Below are 20,652 nucleotides of genomic sequence, written 5' to 3' on the forward strand. Positions count from 1 at the left end.
GACATAGGAAAAATCTATTTTTGGGTTAGATAGCCAAGTCGTCGTAATGGAAGTTCCTCAACAGCAGCTTTCTAAATGGGATATTTCTGAGAGTGATATACCAGAGAATTTTACCTGTAGAGGTATCACAGAGTTCTAACCTCCGGAGCGAATATCCCGAGAGATATCATGTATACATCTGGGACATGTTTAGACAAGCCAAGGCTATCCTTCCAAGAAGAGTTAACCTTGTCTCGAATGAAATGGGATTGGATTGGCTAAGTAAGTGAGAGAGCCGTTACAGATTCCGATCCCAGTGGCTACAACTAACAGTTTCCTGTGAAAGGATTCCAGGAGCAGACATCAAATGATGCGAGGCCTCACAATAAGAATTAGGAGGAGATGAAAAGTAACAGGCGGGCCATCAGGACGACATGGCTATCTAACCCAAAAATAGATTTTTCCTATGTCAAACTCCGTTTTTTGGGCTCGAGCCATGTTGTCCTGACTGAAGTGTACCAGAAAATTATTATTCTCGATTGTGGCTAGGGGAGTTTTGCCCCTTTACACCTCATAGATATAACCATACTTCCTTTGGCATTGGAAATTATGATACCAAGCTAAGAGCGCAAGCAATACTTTTGTAGAAAAGTAGGAGCAAAGAAAATCAATAGCACAGTCCCTCTCCCTGTGAATAAGATCTTCGTCTCCAGTAGATGAAAAGACCGAAGTCTATAAAAGGAGGGTTAAAATCGAGGTACACTGCTTTTATTTTGAACTGTAGGTCCAATGAAAGGAAATGCAAAAGAAACAGTAATCTTTTATTGTTTCCAAAGATTCATAAATGTAACAGTAAACAATATAACATTATACACAGTAGATATGTACAAAAACCGGAAGTTTTCAGGTCACAAAATTATATAACACAGTAGTAAAATAGTAAGACTCATGATATCAAAGGAAAATATCACCTTTGACTCTATACAATTATAAACAGTACATTAATACCCTTGCAAAAGGTAGACTAAGAAGTCCCAGCTATACAGCCCATAAGAGTCCATGCACAACACTTAAGATGCTGGTTTAATCACACTACCAGCAGCTACCATAAAGTGTTTAATCTCTTCCAACTGACGTAAGTAATGTTTGAAGAACGCTCTTGAAGATTTACATACTGTGTAAGCATGTAAGCCTGCAAAGGACATAAGATTGGAAAAAAATTTAAGGAAGAGACAACTTTCCAAGGGGCATGACCCGATGGTATACTATAAGGGTCAGCCATTCTAATGAATTAGTTGAGTTTGGACCTTAGATGTTTCAGAGAAAGATTACACCGTCGTCCCCCCATTTAAAAAGTTTAACGATTTTAAAGGCCCGGCACTTTAACAGATAGGCATGCTTATTTGGAGAAGAAGGAGGCCTATCATCTTTGGAAGGGTAATATATCAGATTTGACCTGGAATAACTATACTCAGCTTACAGCTTTTGCTCATGGAGTTTATGTTTTGACTGAAAAAAAAAGAATTTAACCATAAAAGAAAACCTTTCAGGTACAACCCAGGAACATAAGTGGTGGACTACCCTTAAATTTACACTCTCTGGTGTAGATACAACAGTTCATTCTTTACTTTAACCAGATGGCTCTGTCACTCACTGTCCAAAGGAAAAGGCAACCCTTTTGGCAGATGTGTTTGACAGCAAGCAGAGTAATAAGAAACTCGAACTTCCTCATTCCTGTTTTCCTAAGGCTGAACTAACTAGTTTGAGTTTTCAATCTCGTAAAATTAAAGCTCTGTTGATGGACCTTGATGCTTATAGAGGTGTACACCCAAAAGGTATTTTTCCTTTTTTTTCAAAAAGTCTGCAGATTTCTTAGCTCCAATGTTATCTGTTATTCTGCGCAAGTTAGCAACAAGGGGAGCTTTTAGCACTTGTTGGAGAATTGGTAATGTTACTCCACGATGTAAATGTGTTTGTGGTAGCTCAAGTCCAACTGATTACCGCCCCATTTCCATAACTCCCCTATTATCTAGTTTTTTAACATCTTTAACGTCTTAATAACTTTGCTGAAGGTAATCATTGTTCCTTCGTTTGCAATTTGGTTTTTGTAAAGGCCTTCAAGCATGTGATGCCCTTCTTACAATTTCCCATGCTGTATAGAAAGCCCTTGATTGTGGTCAGGAAGTTCGTATGATTTGCCTTGATTTTAGTGCTGCCTTTGACCATGTTAATCATCATGGCCTAGTTTTCAAACTCAAACAGTTGGGAGTGGGTGGGTAATTTCTTGGCATCATTATTGAATTTTTAAGCAATAGATTGCAAAGGGTTGTTGTTGATGGGCACGGCACCATAATAAGTATAGGAATGTGATATCTGGTGTTCCTCAGGGTAGTATAATTGGCCCATTACTTTTCATACTATATACATATGACATGTGGTTTGGTCTGGAAAACAAGCTTATTGCATATGCAGATTATGCTACTCTTTTTGCATCAATTCCATCTCCTGAATTTAGATCTGGGGTTGCTGAATCCCTTAATAGGGATCTATCTAAAATTACTGCATCCTGCAAATTATTGGGTATGAAGTTATTCGAATCCTAACAAAACTCAAAGTATGATTGTAAGTAGGTCAAGGACAGTGGCTCCTCAACATCCGGATCTCAGCACTGATAATGTTTCTTTAACTTTGTATGACTCTTTTAAAATTTTAGGTGCAATTCTCAACAGCAAATTTACTTTTGAGAAACTTATTTTGTCTGTGTCCTCTTCAATTGCACAAAAAATTGGCCTATTGAGAAAGTTTTTCAAGATTTTTGGTGATCAATCTATTCCGAAGAATTGTTTTAATTCTTTCATTTCACCTTGTTTTGAGTATTGTTCTCCTGTCTGGTCTTCAACTGCTTATTCTCATCTTAATTTGTTGGACAGGATCCTATGGTCTATTAAATTTCTTACTCCTGATCTAGATATTAATATCTGGACCCGTCATTCAATTAGTTCATTATGTATGTTGCCTAAGATTTTTTATAATTCTGACCATCCTTTACACTTGGATCTTCCCAGACAGTTCCATCCTGTTCGTAATACTAGGTATGCAGTTGATTCTAATAATCAGGCACTTCTCCATCATGAGACTCAATACTACACTGTACTCTAAAAGTTTTATTCCAGATGTGACGTAGTTATGGATTGATCTTACTAATCGGGTAGTTGAATCAGTAGAACTTGAAAAGTTCAAACTTGCAGCAAATGTTTTTATGTTGAACAAGAAGATTACATAAATCCTTTTATAGTTTATATATCAAATATGTTGTAATGTTGTTAAAGTTTTTGGAATATTTTATTTTAATTTTTCATTACTTCTTATATTGTTTATTTCCTAATTTCCTTTCCTCACTGGGCTATTTTTCCCCGTTGGAGCCCTTGGGCTTATAGCATCTTGCTTTTCCAACTAGGGTTATAGCTTAGCTATTAATAAAAATAATAATAATAATAAGCCTTCAGGCACTACACAGGGCAAAGAGAAGGGCCTTCCTGTAGTGGAACAATCTTCCATGCCCCCAAGCATTTCCTGGGAAGTTAGTTTTTTGCCAAGAATGTAGAATCTGGATAAAGATTTACCAGCCTTATTCTGAGAATACTACAAATGACTCCCTTCCGGAGAAGGTCCTGTACATAATCCTCCAAGAATGGGGTTACAGGTTGGGAGAACCTCTTGAACTGGGTGGTTTTTGTCTCCATTTCTGGCCTAGTCCTTTCGAGACTATGCTATGAGCACAGGGATGCTATGAGCTGAGGTAAAGTCGTCCCACTTCCGGAAATGTAACTAACCACCGACCCTGTACTTTCTTGGTAAGAGAGTAAACCCCCCACACTCCCCCACTCGCCCCCCCCCCCCCCCAACCTTCTTCCGAGGCATCCGTCACAATTGTCACTGAAAGAGGAGGATACTGCAGAAGGACTTGTGTCAATTAAGTCATGGCAGTGGACCACAGCTTGAGGGGGGCGGCCGACTAATGCCGTCTTTCAAGGATAGGACTATGACATTCATACCAATTAATAAGGTGACTTAGAACATCCCAAAACTGCATAGGATTTTTGCCTCTGACCTTTGGTTTTGCAACGCCAGGGCAAATTATCCTAAAAATGAGTGTTTTTCAAATTCTATCTTCTCCCTTGACAATTAATATTAAGACCTGGGATTACTACCCTATATAGACTTGATGTAGACCTCCAATAGAATGAGGAGTTTTTCCTAAAACTCATTTTTTTTTTTTTTTTTGCTGAATATGAATATTTTCATTATGGTGAAAAAATAAACAAAAAATCAGGGGATAAATGAAGAAAATATGAGAAAAATTGAAAAAAGGGCTTGTTTTTTTTCTATTTTATAGTGTTTTTCTAATTTACATACCAAATTTCAATGCTATATCTTTAAAAATATGGGAGTAGATTGAACTTGAAGGCCAATAAGTATAGTTTTGAGATACAGGCGCTTAAAGTTTTTCTTCATATTTTTACAAAGACAATACTAATAAATCTTGATTATTATATATTTCATGTTATTTGTTGGGTATTAATAAACGAACAGAAAGTTATTTACCATAATATAATCATAAAGGAAGACCCTTTTGCTCAATATCTTGCTTCTTTTGGTTCCTGTGAGGCAAGGCAGCCACTCTTTTATCCACACCACACACACACACACACACACTCTCTCTCTCTCTCTCTCTCTCTCTCTCTCTCTCTCTCTCTCTCTCTCTCTCTCTCTCTCTCTCTCTCTCTCTCAACTCTTAATAGAGAAAATTTTCTTCTTTCTTATGTTAGCTAAATGTTGAAATTGTCTCTTCCTCTTTGAAATGATAAAATTCTTGCCGTAAACGAGAAAAACAAACGTAAAAATTAGTGAATGTCAGAGGACGTTCAAAGTTTTTCTTTGTATTTTTACAAGGACAATATTAATAAATCCTGATTATTATGAATTTTCTGATCCTTTTTTTCCTTTTTTGATAGTGATAAAGGAAAACAAAGTTATTTATCGTAATTTAATCATAAACAAAGATCCTTTTGGTCAATATCTTGCTTCCTTTGGCTCGTGTCAGGGAAGGGCATCGCCTCTCCATCCATACCACTCTCTCTCTCTCTCTCTCTCTCTCTCTCTCTCTCTCTCTCTCTCTCTCTCTCTCTCTCTGCACTATCGATATTACCCTCTTCTCAACTCTTAATAGAGCAAATTTTCTTATTCCTTGTGTTAGCAAGATGTTGAAATTATCTTTACCTCTATGAAATGATAAAATTCTTGCCGAAAAACGAGAAAAAAACATACGTAAGAATGAGCGAATGTCAGATGTCAAACTCAGACATGTACTCTCTATGAGGTTTGTGGTAAGCAGGGTTGCCAGATGGAGAAAACTTCCTACGGCCAAATTATTTTCATATCACGGCAAAATCGGCTAAACTAATTTTAGTTTACAGCCAAATTTATTATTACATTATAAATACAATTATCATTATCATCATCACTACTGTTATAATTACGGTACTAATCGAAACAAAGGTATATATAGATTATAGAAAGCTATAGATATCCATGAGTATCCGCTGGTAATCCTTCACATTTTTGGCATGATTCCATTTACTCTCATAGCACCATGTACTGTGAATATCACGTTATATATATTCACATGCACACAAAGAAATAGGAGCTTGAATATATAAAATGCATGTGTATCTGAACCCACAATAATATAAACTTCATATACAGATGAGTGGTAGCCTAAATATACATTATATTAGAGAGAGAGAGAGAGAGAGAGAGAGAGAGAGAGAGAGAGAGAGAGAGAGAGAGAGAGAGAGAGAGAGAGAGAGTTTATATTGCTTTGCAAATTACACGCAGTATATATTTGAATAAGCCTTGTATATACGTACAAAGATATTCATACCTAAGATATTTTTTGAAAGAAGTATTCTTACCTTATTTTCAATTCCAAGGTGTAGAGAGGTAGGTGTATTGTGGAAATAAAATTATCTTAATCACAAAGATATGCAATAATTTCAGTTCTTGTTTTTTTCATGCATCATATATTTCTAATGATTCCATATATTGTCTAAAACTGTTCATTTCTTGGTTTTTCACTGTGTAAGCAATATTTACAATATTTTTTTTCACATCCAATTATTTCTCATTAGTTCATATTCAAAAAGCTAGGATATCAACTTCCTTTTCGCCCTCTACACCCTCCTGCTCATACATATTTACTGAGTTAAAACGCGCTAGCATGTTTTGGTTTATTTTAAGGTCTCTGCAACATTTCCTTTGAAACTGGAGATGTGTACGAATTCTGATGATAGCCTCCTACATTGTTGAACTCATTCGATTTCGTAGTTTCGTTTTAACACAAGTTACAGAAGAGAAGATCCTTTCGACAACAGCGTTGCTAGTGGGTGTTGTGAGACAAGCCATGATATAGTTACCTAATTCTCTGAAAGGCTTGTTCCCACTCAAATTTTTGTACCTTAAGACCCCAGACCAAAAGGAGACTGCATCACTGGGAATCTTGCCATTGAAAACAGACTCTTCCGCCCATGACAAATGCAATATTTTTCTGTATTACTGCTCTATGTCATCTTCGTTATCTTTTCCCAAGTGTGGCAATGGAAAATCTTTAAATACCACACGATCAGTTTGACTCAATACCTTACAAGGAGAGAATGCACTAAGACCTTGGAATATTGCTGTTGATTCTGGGGGTCTACTTTCCACTTGTTTTAAAGCCTCACAAAGGAAACTTTACATCAATGCCTAATCTCATTTGTACTTTGTACCACATCATTTGAGTTATTTTCTGTTTCTATATATGCATTCAGTTCCTGTGTAAATTTAGCACCATAATCGACCTTGTTTATTGATAAGAATTCTCCACTCTTGTTATGTACTCTATTCTGTAGAATTTTATGGTTAAGAAGTAACTCTTTTACTAAGCCTTAAGGATCAGCATTGGTAGCTTGGAAAAGTGCATTAAGTTTCTCAAAATCTGTAACTATTGGTGACACAAAGTGAAAGTACAAAAGATTTTTTTTATCTTTTAACATATTCAAAATTTCCCTTGCTTTGTAGCGACAGGATGCATCTGCATTTGGTAAGGCAACTGAAAAATAAGCTTTCAATTCCTCCCAGTTTACAAAGATATTATATATGATCTTTCCTCTTACGAACCATCGTGGATTTGAGTTTTTGAAATGGGAGGGTTGTTCCTTTTCTTTCTTCATTTGCATCCATAACCAAAAACAGTTCTTTGAAAGATTCTCTTCGTATGACACTCTTACTGGACCATTTAGGAACTTCATGCAACAGATATCCTAAACTAGAGGGTAATTTGTTGAATGCCTTTTCCATGCAAAGTGCGAGGGAATGGCATACACACTTGTTGAGTTGACAGTTGAGTGATTTTTCTCTTACTTTTAACCACACTGAATTATATTCGCCTATCATTGCTGAAGCCCCATCACTTCCAAAACCAACACAATTAGACCACTCGAGTCCCATATTTTCCAAGCTGTGGTTCCAGGTCACAAAGAATTCATGGCCAGTTGCTCCAACAACGGGTGCGAGGCCTCCAAACTCGGTCACATTAGTCGACTTTGATTCACTGTAATATCTGATAACAAAACACAAATGTTTGTCTGTAGCCGCACCTGTATTTTCCCCACGTGGTCAACACTAGCTGTTGTGCAATGACAAGCAATGGCAACTGCAAGTTATATTTAAATACGCTTTTTTTTCTGAGTCCTGTTTATTAAAGATTTTCGCTGGCAATGGTTGACACATTGCTGAAGAATTTACCCTGCTCAAGTGCCCTTTGTTTTTTATGATCAGCAAGTCGAGATGTTTTTGGAGCTATGGTAGTTTTACATAGTTTGCAAAAAGCATCCTCACTTCCTTCACAAGCTCTTTTTACCAACACAAATTTATCTTTCCATGATTTATTGTACTTCCTCCCACTATCGTAGTTCCCTTTCCATTTAGGTTTACTTGATGCCATAATGACAAAAAGCAAATATCACATATGATGCGTACACAGGTTCAAATTCGTACTGATGATTCGGTCAGATTGTCGAGTCTCCTACTCCGAGTCCTATTTCAATCAACACATTACCTTCTCTTCGTCCTGAACATGTACAGTACGTGTCGGTTGGTAAGCAACATATGGGCTAGGTGGCTGTTATATTATTTTATTGTCCTTTTATTTGATTTTATTGATTATAAATTAAGATATTTGATATAACAGATGACATATAAATGAGATATGTAAAATATTTGGTGTAAAATCATTTGGAGAGGAATATGGCCAAAATACGGCCAGTCGGTTTGCCATATGGCCAAATTTGACGATTTTGGCCGCAAAAACAGCCAAATGGCAACCCTGCTGGTAAGACTGAAGGGCGAAGGGTGTAATTTGCCGTGTAATACATAGTCTTGTGACTCATGGAAGCTATACAGATGCCAATGTTCACAATTTCTTTAGCACTAAAGTGTAATAATTACCAAAATTTAAAATAACAGAAGAAATACTACATTTTCTAGTCGGGAACAATGTTCTGGTTTATTGAGTTAATTTTACTAATTACCCTGTAGCTATGAAAAAGGAATTTTGACAAAATATTTCGTATATGCTTTTTCTCCATCGCCATACGAAGCTCAGTGAATTTTTTCAGGATTCTGTTTTTCTTCCTATAGCCCCATATATTGGCATTCTGCCCGGGCCCCTTGAGCTGCTTTCGCAGTAAAACCGGGGTTTTGTGGCAAAGATCTCTCTGAGCATTTGATGCCTTTCTTCTCCAGACTCTGTTGGCATCTTCGAGTCTTTCTTTTAAGATTAGATCTGTCACAGCAGTAAACTGCAGTGAACCCAAAACTCTTTCCTGTTGCCAACTGGTGAGTACTCTTTAACGAAGTACAGTAGACACCTGACAGTTTGAGATTCCCTTCCTCTTGCCTTGCAGTAGAGAGAGGGTGTGTGACTTTAGATTCCAGTTAAGTCCTAGCCACTGGAATTCCTAGGCGGTGACAGCCTGGGTTTCTCGAGGTTTATTTGAAAGCCCAGAGACTGTAGGAATTTCATGACGTCTTGAGCTGTTAGAAGACATTCCGACTTTTTTGAAGCACAGACTAGCCAGTCGTCCAGGTATACCATCACCTGGAAGCTTCTGCTCCGTAATTGTTGAAATACTACCACTAGTAGAGTTGTGGAGTTCTTTGACTAGCCAGACAGTACTACATTGGATCCTTCTCTCTGGTTACGGTTCACTTTCCCCTTGCCTACACATACACCGAATAGTCTGGCATATTCTTTACATATTCTCCTCTGTCCTCATACAAATAACAACACTGAAATTACCAAACAATTATTCTTCACCCAAGGGGTTAACTACTGCACTGTAATTGTTCAGTGGCTACTTTCCTCTTGGTAAGGGTGGAAGAGACTCTTAAGCTATGGTAAGCAGCTCTTCCAGGAGAAGGACACCCCAAAATCAAACCATCGCTCTCTAGTCTTGGGTAGTGCCATAACCTCTGTACCATGGTCTTCCACTGCCTTGGGTTAGAGTTCTCTTGCTTGAGGGTATATTCGGGCACACTACTCTATCTAATTTCTCTTCCTCTTGTTTTGTTAAAGTCTTTATAGTTTATATAATAATAATAATAATAATAATAATAATAATAATAATAATAATAATAATAATAATAATAATAAAGGCAATATTAATTTTAATGTTGCTACTGTTCTTAAAAATATTTTATTTTCCTTATTTCCTTTCCTCACTGGGCTATTTTCCCTGTTGGGGCCCCTGGCCTTATAGCATCGTGCTTTTGCAACTAGGGTTGTAGCTTAGCAAGAAATAATAATAATAATAATAATAATAATAATTGTTGGACGATAGCCTCGACTAGCTTCGTGAAAATCCTTGGAGCTATACCGAGCCCGAAGGGCATAGCTCTGAATACATAGGCCTTTCTTGCCAGTCTGAAACCAAGGTATGAGGAAGAGTGCTGAACTATCGGAAGATGCCATTAGGCGTCTGTAAGATCTATGGAGATGGTGTACGCCCCTTAGGGTAGTAGGGTACGTAAATACGAGATAGTCAGCTTTTGGAACTTGTCGTTCAGAATGAATTTGTTTAGTGGGAACAAGTTCACAATAGTTCAAAGAGTGTTCGAATCTTTCTTGGGCACGCAGAATAGCCGCCCTAAAAAGTTCATGGATTTTCTGCAACAGATGACTCCCTTATCTTCCTAGAATGGGGTTGTGGGTTGGAAATACCTCTTGAAATAGGGTGGTTTCTGTCTCCATTTCCAGCTAAGTCCTTTCAAGACTATACTGTGAGCCTGGGGATCAAACTCCCATCAATCCCTAAAAAAGTAAAGTTATTATGAAGGATCTGCTTCCTTAACTGCCTTGCCTCTACTTCCCAGCCTTTAGACTGACCGCCCCTTACAGACCTTCCCCTGCCACTGACGCTCCTCTTTTGGACTCTGACAGGGTGAAATGTAATGGTGGCTCCCTCATACACAGGGTTGAAGGCTGGGGACTATGATATATACTGCTGGGGAACCATGTACACAGTCTGAGGAATGGCGGCAACTGAGGCTGTCGTGACAGGAAAGATTTTCTTCCGTTAAAGTGTCTTCTAGGCTTCTTGCCCTCTGGTTGAGGTCCTTCTCCAAGGGTAAATTTCCTTTTAGAAGAAATATCATACTTTTTCATAAGGCTCTTATTTTCCTGAGTTACTTTGTCCATGACTTTCTTAACCAATTTCTTTGGGAAGAGGTCTCTACCCCAGATGTTGGAGTCGATCAGTTTTCTAGGTTCATGCCCGACCGTTGCTGCGGCTAGGACGTGTTCTCTACATGCTCTTCTGGCTAGGAAGAAAGCATGGAGATCTCTATGGAACATGAACCGGTGAGACTTTGCCAAGACTGGATAGAGATCAGATTTGGAATAGTTTCCAATTAGCATTTCCAGTTAAGATTGAAAGGATAAAGATGCATATAGTCTCTCTTTAGCTTCCAATTCTTCCTTTAATAGGGATCAGGAATTCTTGGCAGTTTCTCATTAAACTGCTTGCGTCCAATGTCTTTATCTAGTTTTCCAACAGTAAAAGTATGTTGGTCATCTTCCCAACTGTCCACACCATAAGAAGGGTTAGGAAGACAGGTTTGCACTCCTCTAGCACTGGCAATGGTCTACTCTCCACTACTGCTTTCTTTACAGCTTCTAAGCTTTTAGAGGCAAAGGGAAAGACAGTATCCTTGGGAGCTACAAAGGTGGCCTGCTTTCTGCTGAAAGCAGAAAGTTAGGTATACTTCCCTTAAAGAGTCTTCTAGGCTTCTTGCCCTCTGGTTGAGGTCCTTCTCCAAGGGTAAATTTCTTTTTAGACGTATCCCACTTTTTTATAAGGGTCTTATTTTCCTGAGTCACTTTGTCCATGACTTTCTTAACCAATTTCTTGGGGAAGAGGTCTCTACCCCAGATGTTGGAATCGATCAGTTTTCTAGGTTCATGCCTGATCGTCCTTGCGGATAAAACGTGTTCTCTACATGCTCTTCTGGATAGGAAGAAAGCATGGAGATCTCTATGGAACATGGACCGGGGAGTCTTTAACAAGACTGGAAAGAGATCAGATTTAGAATAGTTTATAATTAGCATCTCCAGATAAGATTGGAAGGATAAAGATGCATATAGTCTCTCTTTAGCTTCCAATTCTTCCTTTAATAGGGATTCAGGAATTCTTGGCAGTTTCTCATTAAACTGCTTGCCTCCAATGTCTTTATCTAGTTTTCCAACAGTAACAGTATGTTTGACATCTTCCCAACTGTCCAAATCATAAGGGTTAGGAAGATAGGTTTGCACTCCTCTAGCACTGGCAATGGTCTAGTCTCCACTACTGCTTTCTTTATAACCTTCTAGAGGCAAAGGGAAAGACAGTATCCTTGGGAGCTACAAAGGTGGTCTGCTTCCTGCTGAAAGCATAAAGTTAGGTATTAGTAAATTCAGCCATCTTTAGATGCTCCTTAATCAAAAGAGACTGAGCCTTGCTGTGGTCCAAGATGATCGTTTCCTTAGAGATAGTATCATCCCTAATGGACGCTTCCGAGTTAAGCCTTACATAACAGTAAGGATAACTATAAATCAAGGAGAAGAACTCTAAGTCAGAGACTGGCTTAGAACCCAAGCCTTCTCTGATGTGGATGTACCCTTCACTTAAAGCTTAAATGAGCATTCAGGCAAGCTCAAAGCTGGTGGAGCCTTAGATGTAGGTGCCTTTTGCAAAGCTTCTATTTTTGTCTCTAGGAACGCTTGAGCACATGCATGAAAATTTCCCATGAAAGCCATCATGGATGCCACAACCTCCATTTGACCTGGTAGCAAAGGTTTACCCCATGTAGGAACAGGGGTCAAAGTAGATGCTAGAGACTGAGATACAGGAATAGGAGAGCGAGCTGAAAAAGTACTGGGGACCGTACTACCCTGATGTACACCTAGTGACTCATCAGAGGATTCCGTGGTCAGCAGGATCCTCTCCCTCTCTGTCATCACAAAAGAAGTAGTCGACATGTTGTTGGCGTCTAGGCTCATCACTTGTAAAGGGTCCTTAACTTCATTATCTGCATGCTCCAATGGTACAGGCGGGAGTTGAACTGTCAGTAAATGGTGACCAAAAACAGCGGTCACCCCGACCTTAGGAAAGAGGAGGTCTTTGATTTACTAGTGGGAAGATGAGGGGCACCTTGTTGAGAGCTCTTCTAGACGCCTCTAGCCCAGTGACGAATAGTTTACTGATTCCGCGCTTTAACATCCTGGGGGACGTTGGTGGCATGGAAGCTAGTGTCTATTAGGTCTTTGCAAACCTGGCAGTTGGTAGGTTCCTAAATTGCAATAGACCCTTTGGAGTGGTGACAGTCCACATGTTTCCAGCAAGTTTTGTGCTCAAAGGGCAACTTAACCCGCCTGGTACAGGTTACCATCGAAACACTCCATTTTATCAGCAACCTGTAAAGAAGGAAAATTTGCAATGAATACAAATCATTAAAAAATTTTCAATCTTAGACTAAGTATATATAAAAAAACATACAAAAGAAACATACTTAAAAATATTTCTAAAATAAACATTCCTACAATGGCGACTCCGGCCAAACAGCTCAAAAATTTTTAGAGATTCATAAATAAACTATCAATGACAGTGTGGTTGAAATATGGAAGAAACGGTCACATCAAAGGAATACCAGTACCTCCCAAAGTCAGTCTATTAGACAACCTAAGGTGGCAAATTCATTCATCATTCTGCATAAACTGGCAACAACTGCCCCTGAAGCATCAGCAGCCAGATCTAGGGCAGGACCTATTACTAGCAACCGTGTCAGCATAAACTGACCTTTCAATACCCCAGGCATGTCGACACAATGAGGCAGAGGCATTGTCCAGTTGACAAGGAGAAAGGGAACGATACCATAAGGAAGAGTCCACAATCAGGGGGAAGGGCACAGGAATGAAAGGCAGCAAATAAGGAAACCTGCCATGACCTAGTCATTATCATCAACTCATGAAAAAGAGGGGGGATTTGCCCGTAAAATAATGAGAGTCATACAAGATGGCCAGGATGCCAAGAATTGAAAATTCAAAGGATATTCCTCAGATATGAAGAGGGGAAGGAGGTATAGATGACCTGCATAAGGATGTAGCTAATGTGGCAGAGGGGATGCCCCCATAGCCAACTCAAATCCAATGCTAGAAGAACTCAGATTGACAAGACCGGAAGCAGGGCCAGAAGGCGACACTTCTGCCAAGATAGACTAACCAGGCAAATGAGTTAGGACTCCGCAGCAAGAGATACATAGTCCAAGATGAGAAGTGGCCACCAAAGATCAGGCAACTACTAAGGTGGTAGAGGAGAACTATAGGGGGTGTCAGCTCTCTGCCTGGTTAGGGTTAGGCCATAGGAAATACTGTTCAAGCAAGCCTAGCCCAACTAGCAGGTGAGGTAAAAACTCAAATGATAGGGTAAGAAGACTAGACAAAAGGAACTGTAGTTCCTAAGACAGTAAGGATATGGCCTAACAAGGAAGGGGAAAGGGTAGTGAGACCACCCAAGAGGGGACTCTAAGGCAGCAGAGAGAGTTAATCCAGGGAAGGAAAAAATTTCATCCACCTAGGACCAGGCTAGATAGCCTATAAGATATCCCATCCATAAATGGCAACGAAGGGTACTTCAGTCGCCAGGGAACTGGACTGGGAGGGGAACAAGGTTCCACAGCAGGTAGACACACCAACAAGCACAAGGGGGTTAAGGATGGGACACTATGAAATTGGTAAGGCGGCAGGATAGCCTAACAGCCCTATTAGAATGAGAATGGTGTTCTAAGGGGTCTGCAGTGATAAGGCACAGAGGATAAGTCCTCACAACCAGCCATTAGCCTCCCAAAAACTAAAAAGGGAAGCCTAAGAATGGGTAAGGTGGCACAAAGGAATGTCTACCTGTCAGCATTAGAACAGGGGTAGTGATTTCTAATGGATACCCAGAAAGCAGACATAGGGAACAAGTTCCCAAGACCTGTGCTACCTGGCCAAACATGCAGGTTGAGTAAAACGTGAAGACAGTCACCCTAGGACAATTGCAAAACGCTATTCAACTCCCAAAAAGGGATTTTGACGAAGGAAAAATCTATTTCTGGGGAGAGACCTGTGGCGCCCGGTGAAAAGGGGTCCTTCTAATACACTTTTCTGATAAAATCTTCCAATTATACCAGAGAAAGATAAAAGCATGGAATGCAGAGGTTACTACCCTCGCGCGAGCACCTTGTGGGTGTCGTGTATAAAGCAAAGGCGCGTGAAAGCCACTATTCACAGGCTGTCTTCCATTTAGTTAATTCCTTCGTCAAAGGGATGGGCCGATACAGAGGCACCAGCCAATCTACCAGAGCCACGCCACCCACGCCCAACGCGAGCGCCATCTGAACAACATCCTTCTGTATTGGACATGATGGCTTGGAAAGGAAAGGGTGGGATCATGCAAAAGAATAGGGAAGGGTTTCACCGGGCGCCACAGGTCTCTCCCCAGAAATAGATTTTTCCTTCGTCAAATTCCCTTTTCTGGGTCGACCTGTGGCGGCTGGTGAAAATGTACCAGAGAATGCCTTCCAAGCCCAATAATAATTAGTAATGAGTGGAGAGAAAAAACACCATGTAAGGAGAACCATATATTATATTAAGGTAAGTAAGCAGGAATCATAAACTAGTCACAGGGCAAAGTGAGCGTAAGGCTAAACAAACATGATAACAAGGAAACCTCCGAGTATCAGAACACAACAATCAACAAAACTGACAGGGCTAAGAATATCCCAACACTAAATTACGGTAAACACATTAAAAGTTACAATCATCTTAACGTAATATGTAATAAACTAGGGCTAACGAACCACCAAGGAAGCGGCGTCGTGGTGCGAGTGGCGGGTTGGAGGGAGAAGAAAAGAGATGGATGAAAGGAAGAACAAGAGATCACTGGGGAGAGATACGGCTCCCAGCTGCAACCGTTGGGTATTTAAGGGCCTCTAAGTTCTTTAGATAGTGGCGTTTGAAAACCATAGGAGATTTCCAACCCGTGTACTTTTTAAGGTCATCAAAATCCATATTTTGGAAATAATTGATGGAGGTAGCTACTGACCGGATATCATGAGCGTGGGGAAATGATCCCGGATTGGCTTGTTTAATGAAGTAAAGGATCTGTTGCCTAATACCCTGTATGGAAATGGTACCTCCTTGTTCTCTGATAAACAAGGGGCCAGACGATCGGGTAGCAGTCCTAGCTAAAAAGGCCCTGAGAGTAGTTACTGGACATAGAGAAGTATCTTGGAGAAGAGGAATAATCTTCCAAGGGGACCACCTATTTTGGGGGGTCTTCATTCTTAGCTAGGAACGCCTTGTCTGGAGAAAGAAGTACTTCACCTGAAGGGAGGAAATCTATGTTTTCTGAGTTTCGTGAGAGAGCTGCTAGTTCTGAGATTCTAGCACCCAAGGCCAAAGCCGTTAGAAATAAAGTCTTCCTAAGAAGAGTGATATAGGAGCAGGATTCGCTGTCTGTGTCAGAGGCAAGTTTGAGGACATCATTCAGAGACCAAGAGACCTTTTGTGGGCGAACCGAAGGTCGAAGCCTAGCACATGCTTTTGGAATAGACGAGAAATAAGAATCCGCCAGGTTAATGTTAACCCAACCAGGAAGACCTTCTTCAAAGCTGACTTAATGGTGGTTATAGTGCTAGCTGCTAGGCCTTTGTCAAATATGGACCTAAAGAAGGAGATGGCTAAATTAGGGGTCATAACCGAATGGTCTGAATTCTTTAAGAAATCTGCTAGTTTCTTAACTGCCGAATCATATTGGCAAATCGTAGAGTCCCTTTTGTCTGATTCTATAAAGAGGACATTATCCGGGTCAATGTTTGCATCCTTACGAGCTGCAAACTTCATGAAATCCACAAAGTTGGGGTTTTGGCTATCCTTGAGGAATCCGACACAGTCCGAGTTTGGACCACTTGGGTCAGTTTGGGGAATGGGATCCGGAAGGGACGGAGTTTCAACTCGAGGAGGAGAGGAAACCAACTGCTCTTTGGCCAGTGAGGTGCCACTAAAGCCACTGCCCCGTGGAGGGAGCGGAGTTTGTGTAAGACTTTCAGTAGAAGATTCACTGGAGGGAATAAGTAGATCTTCTGTCAATGGTTCCAATCCAGGGTTAATGCGTCCATGGCATAAGCCTGAGGGTCCAGGTTCGGGGTCACATAACATGGGAGTTTGTGATTGAGTTGGGTCGCGAATGGATCTACCTGGAGACCTGGAACCAGCCTGAGTATCCACCGGAAGGAGTGTATGTCCAGAGACCATTCTGATTCCAGTGGTTTTGTCCTGGATAATGAGTCTGCTATCACATTCTGGACTCCTGCTAGGTGAGTTGCTGACAGGAACCAGTCTTTGTCGGCTGCCAAGGCGAAGATAGTGACCAGGATCTGATTCAGGTTGGGTGATTTGGATCCCCCTCTGTTGAGGCAGTGGACTACTGCCGTGCTGTCTGAGACTACTCTGATGTGGGTCGACCTCGGAGGAGAGATTCTCTTCAGGATCAAGAACACCGCCATGGCTTCGAGAACATTGATATGGAACTGCTTCATGGCGGGTGACCATGAGCCCTGAAACATCTGATGTTGGGAGTAACCCCCCCATCCAATCAGAGACGCGTCGGTATGAATTGTCACTTGTGGAGAGGGGAACTGTAGAGGAACCAATTTGGAGAGGTTCCTCCGTTTGGACCATGGTTGTAGTCTCATTTTTAAGACAGAGGGGATCTTCAAGGTCTTGTCTCTTAAAGGTATTGTCGCTCTCTTTCTCCAAACTCGATGATGTCTTTTGAGTTTGGCTTTTAATAGGAGATCGGTCAGTGAGGCAAATTGGAGAAGGCCGAGGATTCGTTCTAAAGCTCTTCTGGACACTTGTTTGTGTTTGAGAAAGTTCCTGACCTTGGAAGCTATCTCTCTTACCTTCTTGGGAGGAAGGGAGAGCCTGTGCTTTGAAAGGTCCCAACGGATGCTTAACCATTCGAAGTGGCTTGATGGTTGTAGGCGAGACTTTCGGAGATTGACTTGGAAGCCCAGTTTGGCGAGAAAGTGGAGTACCTTCGACATAGCTCTGTTGCATTCCTGGTTTGACTGGGCCCAAATGAGCCAATCGTCCAGATAGGCGATGATCTGTATCCCTTGGTTTCTGAGTTGTTCGAGCACCGTCTCCCCCAAGACCGAAGGGCATGACTTTGAATGCAAAGGCTTTCTTGCCGAGACGGAAGCCTAGGTAAGGAGAGAAGTTTCGAGCTACTGGGACATGATAATAGCCGTCGGTAAGATCGATAGAGGTGGTGACGGCCCCACAGGGAAGTAAGGTCCGTACCTGAGAGATAGTCAGCATACGGAACTTGTCGCAAAGGATGTAAGAGTTTAGTTTCGACAAGTCCAGAACTACCCTCAACGCCGACGAGTCTTTCTTCGGGACTGTAAACAGGCGGCCTTGGAACTTCAGGGATCGAACCCGTTTGATCGCTTTCTTCAGTAACTCTGCGGTGTACTCTTCCAGGATGGGAGTGGGTCTCTGGAAGAAGGTCACTGGTGGAGGAGGGGATCCCTGTGACCATTTCCAACCCAAGCCCCTGGATATTATGCTGTGAGCCCATGGACTGAAGGTCCAATGGTCTCGGAAGTGATAAAGTCTCCCTCCTACCGGCATCACATCATTGTGAGGGAGTGAACCTAGGTCCCCTCCCTCCACGGGCACCCCTTGCTTTAGGTCCGCCGAGTTGGCGGAACTGTCCTCTACCTCTGAAGCTTCCTCTCTGGTGTCCACGAAAGGAACCGGAGGATTTGTAGGCAGGGTTGTATGCAGGAGAGGACATCCAAGAGGGGTTGGGCTGTGTACCAGGGGGAGGGTGAGGTAGACTACTTGCTGAGGGGGAGCCGGTTGTTGAGAAGTCGAGGCAGCGGAAGACTGTGGCGACGAGTTACCCCGGACCGTCTTGTAAGGACTAAACCTCTGCTTCTTCTTAAAGAACGTCTGTTTCTGGGATTCGAACCTCCTTTTGGCTGAGAGACCCCACCTTACTTGCAAATTTTGGTTTGCCCTCGCCACGTCCTGAAGAACCTTATCAACTTCGTTCTGAGGGAAGAGGTTCTTACCCCAGCAGGAGGACGCTATCAGCCTGTTCGGTTCATGTCTGATGGAGGCCTCAGACAGAAAGAACTTCCTGCAACTAACTCGAGCCGACCAGAAGTCATGGAGGTCTATTTGGTAGGACAGCAGCTGGTTCTTTGTGGCGACTCTGAACAGCGTTTCCTCTGGGTAAAGCAATGCTAAGGACTCCATGGAGGTGATGGAGTGGAGGGACCTAGCTAGTCTATTACGGGTCTCGAACTCAGTTTTGAGAAGACTCTCTAGTAATCTGGGAAGCTTCTCAGAGAAATGAGTAGAGGCACAGTCCGGGTCTAGCTTCCCCACTGTGAAGGTAGAAGACGCGTCATCCCAGGTTGCAGAGGTACCCAGAATAAGCAAAGAGGTGGGGTCCGTCTCCTTGAGAGCTGGCATGGAAGAGCCTTCCTTGATGGCCTGTATAATCAGCTCTGTGACTTTGTCTATGAGCGGCAAAGAGATGGAGGCCGCTGTCGTAAAAATAGTGTAGGCATCTTTGTGTGGGGTGAGCTTGGAGTTAATACACCCCCACTCTGATAGGGTTCTGGCCCAGATAGCCTGGGCCTGCTCTTTCGGAAATATCACTGTTTCCTTCGGTACCTTGTCCATACGGACCAATGCATGTTCCTTTAAATGCACGAAGCCATTGAATGGGAATTCTAGGCCCGGGGGGTAGAACTCCAGGTCCTCTAGAGGGCGGGTGCCTATGCCCTCAAGAGTTAGGGAACCATCTAAGAATGGGGCATGCAAGGCAAACCGCCAAGGATTGTTTTTATCGAAGGGAGGTAGCTTCGATGCATCTGGGGCAGAAGGAGGAGGAAGCTGAGTTCCGGAGCGGATCAGAGTAGCAACCATATCCTTAATCTCTGTCATTGCCCTAGACTGATGTTGAATTTGTTCTCTGACCATATCTCTGACCAGTTCGATGGGGAAGAGATCGCCCCAGGCTACCTGAAAGCCACCCATTGGTGGTGTCTTGGGTTTGGTAGACTTAAGACTTCTTAGGAGTCGTGGTTTTACGAGGAGCAATATGAATATCAGGAGCTGTCGAGGGTCCGGGGACCGGTGACGTTGATACTGGCAAAGCTGAAGACTTATAAGTGCGAAGTGGCTTCACCTTGGGTCGTACGGGGACAGAGGGATCCCGAGGAGAAGCCTTAGAGTTATCAAAACCTAGAAAGGAAGAGGTAGAAGAGGGAGTAGGAGAGAAAAGGGTTTCCACCAACTCGGCACCACTTACCTGCTCGTCCCTGGGTTCTACGTCTATATCTAGATCTGCCACGTCCAACGGTACGAGGGGTTCGTCCTCCGCGGAAATGGTGGCCCTGACTTCTTCAATTAAGGGGGCAGCAACTTCAGGAGAGACTGCTGCAGTAGTCGAGCCTGGGAAGAGATGGGAGCCCATGTCTCCATCGAGAAGATAGGGTGCGCCAGACGGGGCATTCCTGCCGAAGCCCGACACCCAAGGATGAAGAGTAGCCCTTGCTGACCGAAGAGAGTCATCAACTGCCTGAAAGATTTGTAGTGATTAGTGATGCAGGAGGGGGATTGCTCTCTAAAATATACCGTGTATGTCATATTAATGGCTAAATTAGTGTCTGCCAAAGAGAAATACTGTAAGGAACAAAAGGAAAACCCACTTACATCATCGTTCAGTAGAATTGAGGACAACTCGTAACAGAGCGAGCACAAATCAGGAACCAGACCATATACTGGGCCTGTCCCGGTTCCCGGATAAAGGGGATGGCGCAGTATGCGTGGGACCGACAGAGGTCATGCCCAACGGGGTCGTTGAACGAGGCAGGGCATCCTTGGGCAGTACAACGGACCTTCTGTAAAAGAAAGGAGACATGAGTCTTGGTGTTCCTTGAAACTCTGGTAAGGGGTTAAAAAACCCTATT

At 42.1% G+C, this 20,652-nt stretch overlaps 1 protein-coding gene and 1 pseudogene across 3 annotated transcripts in view; both read right to left on the bottom strand.

The window, feature by feature from the left end:
• Positions 1 to 20,652, bottom strand: part of Polr3F (RNA polymerase III subunit F) — a 718,140-nt gene that overhangs the window by 456,372 nt on the left and 241,116 nt on the right. The window lies entirely within an intron of this gene.
• LOC137615503 (uncharacterized) lies at positions 7,171 to 8,023 on the bottom strand (annotated as a pseudogene).

Source organism: Palaemon carinicauda, chromosome 21, assembly GCF_036898095.1.
Source record: "Palaemon carinicauda isolate YSFRI2023 chromosome 21, ASM3689809v2, whole genome shotgun sequence".
NCBI classification, from domain to species: Eukaryota; Metazoa; Arthropoda; class Malacostraca; order Decapoda; family Palaemonidae; genus Palaemon; species Palaemon carinicauda.